Source organism: Octodon degus, unplaced genomic scaffold (genome assembly GCF_000260255.1).
Source record: "Octodon degus isolate 3935 unplaced genomic scaffold, OctDeg1.0 scaffold00079, whole genome shotgun sequence".
NCBI classification, from domain to species: Eukaryota; Metazoa; Chordata; class Mammalia; order Rodentia; family Octodontidae; genus Octodon; species Octodon degus.
In genome coordinates, this window is record NW_004524655.1 from 11,059,732 (window position 1) to 11,069,869 (window position 10,138).

General features: G+C 41.9%; 2 protein-coding genes and 1 pseudogene across 5 annotated transcripts in view; all 3 read right to left on the reverse strand.

The window, feature by feature from the left end:
- Window positions 1-10,138, reverse strand: part of LOC101585743 (immunoglobulin lambda-1 light chain) — a 734,743-nt gene that overhangs the window by 315,185 nt on the left and 409,420 nt on the right. The gene's annotated exons all lie outside the window — the stretch shown is intronic.
- LOC101592830 (immunoglobulin lambda-1 light chain-like) overlaps window positions 1-10,138 on the reverse strand; it is a 475,660-nt gene that overhangs the window by 305,456 nt on the left and 160,066 nt on the right. The gene's annotated exons all lie outside the window — the stretch shown is intronic.
- LOC101589298 lies at window positions 8,129-9,334 on the reverse strand (annotated as a pseudogene).

The window sequence follows — 10,138 nt, forward strand, 5'->3', positions numbered from 1 at the left end:
TTTTAATTTTAGCGCTCTGTGGATCTTACCATTTTATGTAAGTCAATCTTTGAGAAGATATTTGAGAAGTATGTCAGGCTCTGATTTTGTTTTCATAAAGTGTGAGGAAATGTCCGCCATAGTTGCTGCATTTAAATAAGCATCATGGGAATTTAGGGGAAGACCCTGTGTGTTCTGGTTATAGAGTGCCTTCAAAATTCTCCAGTGTCCTGCTTGGATACAGTTCATTTTTGTTTTCCTACTGTCTGCACAAACCTTGCAGTGTCCTGAAGATACTGGACAGTGAATAAAGTGTCACTTAGAAGGTAGCAATGAAGAGCTCAACATCCATAGAGGGAACTCTAAAGCAGGAAACCCTTGCTGGCATCCTATGTTGGGGTGGAATTTTGTGTTCATGGCCATAGACACTCATTAAAGTGAAATATTCTGAGAAAGGACATGCATGTAGGGAAGGCAGAGCTCTTTATGCATAGGACTTTCCAGTGCGGGCACTTCTGGGGTGAGACAGAAGTCTGAGTGTAGGTTGGTGGGTCACTCACTGCTGATGAGGGGACGCAGGGAGGTCTCAGGAGTCTACTGCACCACTTTGCTCCATTCAGGATCCCAGACTGCCATGGGATTTGGGACTTTAGAAATAAATCAGGGTCTTCTAGGAAGTATCTAGAATATTTGGGCAATGCAGGGGCTCAGTCACTATCATATAGAAATCCAGGGTGATAATGACTGATGGATGTCCCCTTCTTCAGAACTCCAAATAGGTTCTATCATGCTCAGAGCCTATCTAGAAGACTGGAAAATAGGGCAGAATTTATCTTATGTGGGTGAGCTCTACCAGACCTGCTCATGGCTTTGCTTGTAGTCTTCCTGGTGATGGGGAAAGAGTGTTAACTCAAGCAGCTAAGTACTTTGGGTCTCAGTTCCCCATCTATCTGTATTACTGTGCAATATTTATCACTGTTGTCTGTTGACAAACAGTAATTATCAGCCTCGTCCTCAGCCCGGGCTCTGCTGATGGTTAGTGTGGCTGTTATCCCTGAGCTGGAGCCAGAGTATCTCTCAGAGATCCCTGAGGGCCGCTCACTATCTTTGTATATTATTCGCACAGGAGTCTGCCCTGGCTGCTGTTGCTGAAACTAATGTGCATATCTTTTTGGCAGTGCCTCTCCAGAGCAGGTGATGGTGGCTGTCTCTCCTAGGGCCACCGACACTGAAGGTGGTTGTGTCAGGACATAGGATGCCATGGCACCTACAACAGAGAAGAGACCATGAAGAAACAACCCATTTGTAAACCCATTCACAGACTATGCCTGGGCTGTGCTCATAATTTGGAGCAGGTGCAGCTCAGGCCCTGTGCTGGAAGAACATGGGGACCAGGTCTGGGCTGGTCACCTGTGCATAGAGAAAGCAGCAGGAGCAGGAGATGAGTCCAAGGCATGATGGAGAAATTCAAGGGCTCTGGGTCCTGAAGTCCGCAGCAAGCTGGGTCATCCCAGGCCTCTCTTATTCCCCCTGGGTCCCTTGGGCCAGGGTTTGGTAGTTATGCAAAGTGACTCTTCCCCTGGAGTTCAGCACTGAAGACTTTCAGGGAACTTTCTTCTCAGCTGTGGTCTTCAGAAATACAGGCTCAGGCTGAAGGGTGGAGCTCCAGTTTGCTCCAGTTTCTTCTTTGGGCAGAAGAATCAGTGTTAGCTCCTAGGTTCCAGTCACAGTTACCTTCCATAGATTGACTCCAGGGGCCCTGTCTCAGCCCTCCTTGGCTGTTATATGTGACAGATGAAGCTCAGGAGGGCTGTGACCTCCAGATGCCTGGCCATGGGCTGAGCTCAGTCTTTCTGAGGGATCGACCATGTCACCTGCCTCAGCTGGGGCTGGACTATGGGCACGTTCCTTCCTCTTCATCCCTGGTCCCTGAGATGCATGTTGATCTGAAGTGTGTCATTTAATTGGAAAGTGGCCCTGTTTCTTTAGAGTATTTGTTAAATCCCTTCATATAAGACATTTATGCTTGGGGACTGATCATGTGCTCCTGTAACCCCCACATTCCGGGAGCCTGAGACAGAAGCTTCATAAGTTTGAGCCCAGCCAGAGAAATTTCACAAAACCCTAATGTCAAAACAAACAAAAGCTAAAGAGAATAAACAAACAACCACAACAAAAAGAAAAACAAAACCAAAAATGACAGCATGAGTTTATAGATGCATCAAGTTTTGCAAAATAGAATTTTCAAAAATTTATCCACACTTGTCATAGGTTGTGTCTTTTCCTGTGTGACCTCCTCTGGCCCAGGAGACAAGCAGTGGGGTTTGTGTGGTGGTGAAGCTGCACTGTGTCAGTTTGCCTGGATTCAGACCCACTTTGGGAGACAGTAGAGCACACTTTCAAGAATAACAAGGAGTGTCCTGCGTCATGACCTTGTGAACTGTGTGTGGACTCCAGGCCCTGCCTCGCTGGCACTGCTCCTTCCTTTGCTTCCTCTAGGCCATGACTAGGACATTTGTCTTGTCACTGCCTTCTGCTGTGAATTTTTCTGCTATGGAGCCAGCTGGCTGTGGACTGAATGAAGTCCTTGAAACTGTGAGCTGCCGAATGGTGCCCCTTCTTTCAGGCATAGGCATTGGGTAATCTATCTCAGTTATTACAGTTGGAACTTACTGATGTAGCATGATTTTTTAGCATTTATCCTTGTTAAATATCAGAGGCCATGCCATGATCTGGTGAGGTGTCCAGGGTTGTGGTTACACAGGGCTAAGCCAGAGGGTGTGTGGTCATGGTTCTGTGTAACCAAGAGCTTCCTGTCACTGAAGCAAGGGTGGACCTAAAGTCACAATTGGGACCCAAAGCAGGGGAGACTGTACAGTCAGTGCACTGCAAGTTTCCCTGTTAGTCTGTCACTGTTCTCCTGGCTGTAGCTCTGCTGTCCCCTGCTGATGATGGAGAGTCATAACAGGACTTCTGGGCTGTCTCCCCTTGGAAGTGGACTTCTCACTTCCAAGTGACTCTCAAACCTGTCACTTGGTAGAGTGTGGACAGAGTCCAGCCTCACACCGTGACAGTTGTGTTCACTCTGACCTCCCTGTGCAGCACAGAGATGCGGGACTTTTAATATGCAGAGAAGTGGAGCAGGTTCAGCTCCCTTAACTAAGCCTGAACTGAAAATCTTGCTCTGTGCTTATGTTCTGATAGTAAAATGGAGCTTAGAGAAACAGCTAGAAGATTCTGTAAAGTGTCTAGGAGTGTAGAAAACATTATGTCACTTCATACAGTGCTTATATGCTTGTATTCAAATATACTTGTACATATACTTATATACTTGCACTGAAATCAAAACATGTGTGATCCACTGTCCAAGAATAGACACAGAAATATTATTGGGGCACAGATATTTATCCTTATCATGATTATTAACACTACTGCAGTTCTTCACACATATTTGGGGTCCGGGTTGAGGACCTCTGCATCAACTGAATGTGTCCTTTTGGTGAAACCGGTAGATCTCTTCTGTGCTGACCTGGGGAAGCCCAGTGCGATGCACATCAAACACATTTTGCTGAGCCCCTTTCCTGAACTGGCCAGAGGGAAGGGCAGAACTCCAAGTCCTGTGTCATGTAGTGACATCCAGTTGATGTGTTGGTCAGTTTTCCCATCTCTGAGACCATTCCTGACCCCAACAGTTTGAGGCATGAGAGGTATAATTTGGCTCATGGTTCTTAGGGATTCAGACCATGACTGGGAGGCTCCATAGCAAAACATTGAGGTAGAAGGTATTGGTAGCAGGGAAAGACAGGGCAGCATCTATATTGTTGTGTAGTGAGTATGGAGTCTAGAGAAGGGCATGGCACAATGTAGGGGTGCCCCAGGAATGCTAACTGAGCCCCGGGGTGTGTGGGCTTCTTTTCAGGCCCCTATGATCCTTGGCTGATGATAGCTGCCTATTACACAAATTAGCTTTAGCTCAGGGCATGTACTGTGCATTCTTTGTGGTGTCTGGGGCAGGACTCAGCCCCACAGACAGTGAGAGTGGAGGGGCAGCTCTGCAGGTCCCTGTCCAGGATAGGCCCTTTCTCTTGCCTGCTCCATGAAGGTGTCTGGATGTCTCATTGTGTGGATGAAATCTCTACCCTAGACTGTGTCCACATAGTTGCCTGTGTCCACAGTAGGATCTGGACGTTATTAACTAAGCAAGTGATTGAAGCCCGTCCAGGTGGGAGGACACATATATTATTGAGGGGCCCTGTGGTCCAGTGCAGAGGACAGGAGGCTCTCAAAGAGATTCTTCATAGAAATTGGGATACAGTGCACATATTTCCAGTTTAACAACTTATTTGTTTACTTATTGTTGCAATTTTGTTTTATTTTCAAGAGCAAAAACAAAAGCAAGAGAAACAAATACAGAAACAGGGTAACATACAACAATACATATATACAGATGTTTGAAACAAGAATACATGATTAATAATGAACAATATGTTATCTCTTTTTATCGTCAAGTCTGTTGCTCAGATTAACAGATATAGTTACCCAAGATGGGACATATGATTGAATATTACCACATGATTTCAAGAAATCATAAATTTTTATTCTTGTCTCTCATTTTCTTTTATTACCTTTTTCTAAAAAATTGCTATAAATAGAGTATGGTAATAATTGATATGGCATTAGAAATGTTACACATGTACAAGACTAAGATGACAGGTATTTCAAACATAGTTTTTGTATTACACATTGCTGTCCTCAATGTACTTCCTTAGAATGAAATTGTCTGCATACAGAATTAGTCAAGGTAAGAATGCTACACATTAACTGCTATTTTCATAGAACTGATGGAAATTCTTAGTACAATCACATCATCCATCTTGTACATATTCTTGTATGTTTTTTCTCCTACCATTTTTCCTCTTTTCTCCTTTCTCTCCTCTTCATTGTTTAATCCTTAAATTCTATTTCTTTCCATTTAACTGTATCCATTACATTTCTCAGGTTTTATTTTTTTCTTTTGGGTTCTTACACTAGGGAGACAATATGATATTTAAACATACAGGTCTGGTTTATTTCATTTATGAGTGTAACCTCAAGTTGCATCCACTTACATATGAAGGCTTCCAGTTTGTCAGTCTTTACAGCTGAGTAATATCCCGTTGTATAAAAATACCTTATCTTTTCCATCCATTCCTCAAGTGATGGGCATTTTGGTTGCTTCCAAGATTTGGTTTTCACAAATTGTGCTGCTATAAACATAGGTGCACATATATCACTATGACATGATATTTTCAGTTCTTTTGGGAAAATTCCCAGAAGGGGAATAGCTGGATTGAATGGGATTTCCAGTCCTAGTTTTTTAAGGAGTCTACACACTGATTTCCATAAAGGTTGTACCAGTCTACATTCCCAGAAGAAGAGTGGAAGGGTTCCTTTTTCCCCACAGCCTCTCCAACATTTGTTGTTGGTTGATTTCTTTATGACAGTCATTCTTTCTGGGATGAGATGGTATCTCAATGTTATTTTAAGTTACATTTCTCTAATGGCCAGTGATTGGAGAACTTTTTCATGTATTTATTTGCCTCTTGTATTTCTTCCTCTGAGAAGTGTGTATTCACTGCAGATGTCTGTTTTTGGATTTGGTCTTTAAATTTTGGTGCCCTAATTATTTTTAGTCCTTTATATAATCTAGATAGAACACCTTTGTCTAGGTGATTATGGGTTAAGATTTTTTCCAAATATGTGGGTTAACTTTTCACCCTGTTGGTAACATCTTTTGATGTGCAGAAAGTTCTCAATAAGAAGAAGTCCCAGTTGGTGATTCTTTCAAATCTTTCCTGTGCAGTTTGATTTTTGTTCATGAAATGTTTGCCTACCCATATATCTTTAAGAGTTCCTCCTACTTTCTTTTCCAGTAGATTTAGTGTTTGTGTTTTAATATTCAGATATTTAATCCATTTTATTTAGTTTAATGCATGGTGATAGACCTGGGTCTATCTTTAATTTTTGGCATATGGAGAGCCAGTTTTTCCAGCACCATTTGTTGAAAAGTCTTTCTTCCAGTGAACATATTTGGCCCTTTGTCAAAGATAAGATGGCTGGGCATGCTTGCAGTTGTAACTGTGTCATCTAATCTGTTCCATTCAATTTTATTTCATATTTCAAAGAACCAGCTATTTTGTTTTGCTAATTCTTTGTATTGTATTATCTTTCTCAATTGCATTAATTTCTGTTCTAATTACTATGATTTCTTCCTGTCTTTGGGCTTTGGGCTTGGTTTGCTCTTCTTTTTCTTGATACTTGAAGAACAGCATTAGGGTGTTTATTTGTTCTTGTTCTGCTTTCCTAATCTGTCAGTTCACAGCTATAAATTTCCTTTTCAGAACTTCTTTCACTGCATCCCATAAATTCCAATGAGATATACTTGAACTTTTGTTGGATTGTAGATTTTGTTTAATTTTTTGTTTTTCATCTCTAACCCATTGGATGCTGAGGAGGTTGTTATTTAATTTCCATGTGTTCATGAGTTTTTGTGGGTTTTTTTATCATTTATTTTCAGTTTTATTGCACTGTGGTCAGATTATATGCATGAGATAATTTCTGTTTTCTTACATATACTGAAGCATGACCTATGGTCTAGTATGTGGTCTATTTTAGAAAACATCCAATGTTCAGCTGAAAAGAATGTGTATTCTGATGTGGTTGGGTGGAACACTCTACATATATCCACTAAGTCCATTTGTTCAAAGGTCTGATTCAGTTCTGCTACCGCTTTGCTGATTTTTTTGTCTGCTTGACCTATCTTTTGAGGATAAGGGGGTGTTAAAGTCTCTTGTTGACATTGTGGTCTTGGATATTACATTTTTCATGTCCTTTAAGGTTTGTCTATATTGTTAGGTGCTCCCATATTTGGTGCATATATATATATGACTGTTATCTTCTTCTCCTTGTACTTTTCCCCTAACTAGTATGTAGTGGCCCTGTGTATTTTGTTTGATCATTATTTGTTTGAAGTTCAGACTATCTGCAAACAGGATTGCTATCCCTGCTTTTTTCTGAGGTTGTGGGGCATGTAGTATTATTTTTCATCCTTTGACTTTCAGCCTATGAATTTCTTTGTGAGTTAAGTGTGTTTCTTGTACAGAGCGTATTGTTGGATTTTGCTTCCTAATCCATTCTGCCAGTCTATTTCTTTTAACTGGTGAATTGAGTCTATTTACATTGATGATTATAACTGAGATGTTTTGACTTATGTTTGACATATTATTTTCCTGCTGTTGTTTACCTGTTTTTCACCTGTGTTTAATTGTTCGCCTTATTTGGTGGGTTCTTTCCATTCTCATTCATAGAGCTGTGGTCATTTTGATCCCTCTCTAAAATATCTTTTAGTAGTCTGTGTAAGATTGGCTTTGTCATCATGAATTTCTTTTTTTTTTCCAGGTAGATCAGTATATTTATTTATGCATTTAACAAGTTTGCACACATGCCATAACTCCAAGCAATAAAAGAGCCCTAAACATTTAGAAAAAGTTCTGAGACATCAGGCCACTTGTGTATCCCATGCAATTCCTGAGACAAAGGTGGAGCATGTGTTCTATTGCATAGTGGTTAAGGACGACCAGAGACCTGGTCAGGCTTAACAGGGCCAATCAACAATGAAAGCATCACAACAGGATGCACAGAAAGAAGGTTGTCATACAGAAATCTTCAGTATTTAAAAGAATCATATTCATTCCAACACCTGTCCTAGGTTTGACCACGCAACAAGTTACACACACACTCAAGTTCTTGAAAGTTACTGTGTAGCACATTTGCTGATTTAGTCAGAGGAAAGCAATCACTTTCCTGACAACCAGACTCCGAATTCTCACACGAGGACCCCTGGCATGGGCTGTCCATATGGCTGCCACCGAGTTCTGCCTCTGTATGCACCTGGTCAAAGCAGCATGATTTTTGAGGCACCTTCACAGAGTGTCACATTTACTGCAGGGGAGCTTTGTGAGCAGGGGGGCCAGGGTGCCACAGGCTTAGGGAGAGAAGTAACACTTCTGTGGCCTGTGAGTGGAGCAGGAGCCAACAGGAACGTGGCTCTGGGAGCACATCCCAAAGACTACACAGCAGCCTTGCTCCAAGGATCCCTCCCCCTGCATGACTAAGATGACTTGCTAGCTGCTGCTTGGTTTTTCTGGCAAGGTGATGGCTTGGTGGAATTTTCTATGATCCAGGGGTGTTCAAGCACTTCACTAAGAGTCAGCCTCTGGCTTGGATTATGCTTGAGCAGCCTCAAAATAAAGTCCCAGGCTCGCTCTGTGACAAAGTCAAAGAATGTATATTCAACCCGTGATATCCTTGTGTAGGTCTCTTGGTGAATGTGTGCCTCAAAGGGAGGGTTCATGACCAAAAACTCATATCAAAGGACTCTCAGGCTCCAGGTGTCCACCTTCTCATCATCCATCCGGCCCTCAATCATCTTGGGGGACAGGTAGTCCAGGGAGCCACACAGTGTGGTCTTCTTGGAGGATGGAACGTGTACTGACCACCAAAAATCTGCAATCTTCAACTCTCCAGTTGATCCTAGCAGCAGGTTCTCTGGTTTAATATCTCTATGAATAACTCTCTTGGCATGACAGTAAGACAGGACATTTGCCAATTCTGATGTACAGAGAGGCTCTCTGCTCATCAAACTTGGAGAGCTTCTGCAGTTCCTTATAGACCATTACAAGTGGTGCATATTCCAGAATTAGATAAACTCTTGTGGCATCCTGAAAATAGCCATACAGCCAGAGGATGTTGGGATGCTGAAGGGGGGACTGTATTTCTACTTCTCTTCTGAGATGACGCTCCACTCCTGCTTTCTCCAGCTGAGCTTTAAACAACATTTTCAGAGCCAGGATAAACTTGCTTGTTTTTCTCTTGCCAAATGAACATTGCCAAACTTCTCTTTACCTAGTGGACAACTAATATCAAAGTCCTCCAAAGTCTACTGCCTCTTTTTGGAGTCTTTATTTTTTTGGTTTTGATTTCACTTCTTTCTTAGGATGATCTCTGGGAGCCACCAGCTGGGGCTGCTCACTCTTCTAGGAATTGTTCACTGGCTGGTGGGCAGGACAGGGTTTGCTGGTGGCCTGCAGTTGCTTCTGTGCTGTTTCTGAGTGATGATAAGCATCTGCACTTGAGAAGGAACCCACTGGGGGGCATTGGAAGGACACAGGACCCGCTGGGCCTGGCCACTGCTTCCAGATGACTGGTGCTGAGAAGGAAATGGATGTGTCACCAAGGCTCACTTCAGATGGTCACCCAGGGAAGCAGTGGTCTTTACAGACCCTGAAATGCAGTTTTCTTTAGCTCTGTCCATGATGCCAACCCACCAGCTCTCCTGCATTCAAGTGAAGGTCACTGAGCCCTTGCAAAAGCTCAGCCAAATTCTTTTTTTTTCCCTGGTGGTACCAGGGATTGAACTGAGGACCTTGCACTTGCCAAGCAAGCACTTATTCCACTGAGCTGTTTCCCTGGCCATGAATTTCTTTAGTTGTTATTTGTCATGGAAGTATTTCACTTCTCCATTAAACTTGAAAGAGATTTACAGGGTATATCACTCCGGGTTGGAATTTAATTTCTTGCAAGACTTGAAGTACTTTGCTCCATGCTCTTCTTGACTTGATGGTTTGTGAAGAGAAGTCTGTCATTATCCTGTTGAGGATTCCTTTAAATGTGATCTGTTGCTTTTCTCTAGCAGCTTTAAGTATACTTTTCTTGTGCTGAATTCTGAAATTTTGATTATTATATGTCTGGGTGTGTTTTTTATTTGGATTGATGTTATTTGGAGTTCTATATGCTTCTGTTACCTGAATGTCAGATTGTTTACCCATATTTGGGAAGTTTTCTGCTATTACTTCTGCCCATATTCTTTTTGTATCATTTGTATTGACTTCTCTCTCATTGATGTCTATTAATCTTATGTTGTTAATCTTTATATCATCTTGCAGATGTTGAATTATTGTTTCCTGAATCCTAGTTGTTTTCAGAGATCTTTCATTAGCTTTTTACTAGCTGCAGCAGTGTCTTTAAGGTCTGAAAGCCTATCTTCACTTTCATTCAGATGTTTTTGCCAACTTTTAATTGAGTTATTTATTTATTTATTTATTTATTTATTTATTTGGTG